The sequence below is a fragment of the Ixodes scapularis genome, unplaced genomic scaffold, assembly GCF_016920785.2.
Source record: "Ixodes scapularis isolate PalLabHiFi unplaced genomic scaffold, ASM1692078v2 PGA_scaffold3__209_contigs__length_174095766, whole genome shotgun sequence".
Taxonomy (NCBI): domain Eukaryota; kingdom Metazoa; phylum Arthropoda; class Arachnida; order Ixodida; family Ixodidae; genus Ixodes; species Ixodes scapularis.
In genome coordinates this window covers 156,705,989-156,708,087 of record NW_024609868.1, presented here as the reverse complement: position 1 = coordinate 156,708,087, position 2,099 = coordinate 156,705,989, and positions in this window count along the sequence as shown.

Below are 2,099 nucleotides of genomic sequence, written 5' to 3'. Positions count from 1 at the left end.
CTAACCTTTTCTGTACAACATTTTCATATTCTTTACGATGCTGAGATAAGACGCTGGAAATTGGTTTTCTAGAACTACGCTAGATATTTCCAGTTCATCAACTTCCTCGCAAGTATTTGAGAGAGCCAATCCCTGTAATGTATGGAGGGAACTCACCGAATGATGCGGCTGACAGTTTGTTTAAATCTATAAGAAACAGTCGGCACTGTAACAGTAATAATTACATCTCACTTGGTTATGTAATGCTGATTGTCACAGATCAAAGTGCTTCTTCGTCTACACTGATTGTCGGTAGAATCATTCACCAAACTCCCTCCCGAGACTGCAGTGCTTGATTCTTCGAAGTAATTTGCATAAATATAGATGCAAGAGGTTTCTTTGAGTGTCCATCTAACACATATTCTTAATATTGAATGTGTTAACTGTATTCGTGACCATATCCATCATTGTATTCACAATCTAGCTAATAATTTTTATTTTCATATTTGAGTTTTCAAGAGTACTTTTCTACACATCTGTGCGTGATGAGCCATACTCAAGCCCACACATCTTGTCTTTCACTATTACATCAATATATATGCTAGGTGCTAGGGGCCTGGTCAGGTGACTTATTGTCACCTTTTCTTCAGTACCATCACCATACTGTATTGTCGAAAGTTCCAATCAACAAAACAAGTGTTAGTGCAGAGTGACAGTTCAAGGTACCGAATCTGTCGTGCGAGTTAAGTACCAGTAAAAATCTCTACAAAGAAAATTTTGGTAAAGGGGGCTGTATGAGTATCAGAATAGCACCCCCCCCCTCCCCCCATTCATTGCTAAAAGAAGGCAAACTCTCGTTAGGTATGCAAGGATGACAGTGCTGTGCCGTTTCTGATATGGCACAAAAACCTACGTGGTGCACAGTGTTCCTTAAGGATGTTTAAATTGTCAAATTCGAATCCTAGAAGTTTCATTCAAGAACGTTCCTCACTACAAATGTATTTAGAGATCTGAGCCACCGACTCATGCATGACTATGTGGCAGACATTCATTTTCGTTTGCATTATTGTTTACAATGTCTAGTCTGCACTGATTTATTGCATTCATGCTGAAACTCGGAGGAGTTCTCTGGGTGTGAATAAAGAGATAAACATTTTTTGAACTCAAAATATTTGAGAACGGACAAAAGGAATGATATTAAAGCGGTATCTTAGATTATTTTTCCTTTGTCGTATATCCAATTTTCACTTTATTTGATCGGAGGCATTTATTTTTTTTAGAGCGCAGCTTTTAGGCACCCTTTTCTACGTATCGTGGCGTCGCCGTCGGCGCAACCGCCTTGCTAACCTTGGCAGAAAATTGAATTATTGTTGAGGTCATGTGACGTTATTTTTTTTTCACTAAATCTAGGAAGAAACTGAATTTGTTTGTGGGTGACGTGACACGGTCATGCGACGTCATTTTCCACAATAAACAAACTGAATTGGTGTTGAGGTCACTTGACATAAATGTTTCCGTTAAGTTTAGTGGGGAAACGTAACCCGGCACTAAATTTAGTAGGAAAATTTTCCCGCTAATTTAGGGATAATTCCCGCTAAATGGGAGGGAGCAGAAGAGGAGGAGGGGGAGGAGGGGCATACCCTCCCATCTTCCTCCTCAAGAGCTGCGCTCTAATTTCGCATGGCAGAGAATTGTAAACGTCTTTCGCTTTTCATATCATGTTTATTAAATTTTTTTATCGCAGCTGCAGTCGCCGCTTAAATCTGGGTTGTGCTGATCCTCTACGCGCAAGTTAGAAACTCCTGAGTGGCGTCTGCATCTATAATGCTAGCTCCGACAACGCCAAGGGAAGTTAATAAAATAATTGACAGCTTAAAAAATAATGTTGCCGCCGGTGATGACGAAATAAAGGCACTGCCGATTAAATATAAAGCAGCTCTGCTGAGTTCATTACTATCCGACGTTATAAACAAGATGCTTGTGAGTGGTGACTTTCCTGACGAACTAAAATTAGCAAAAGTTATTCCTGTATACAAGGGAGGTGGTGCAACAGATATTCATAATTACAGACCAATTTCTCTTCTGCCAATATTCTCAAAAATTTATGAACGCGTGATCAA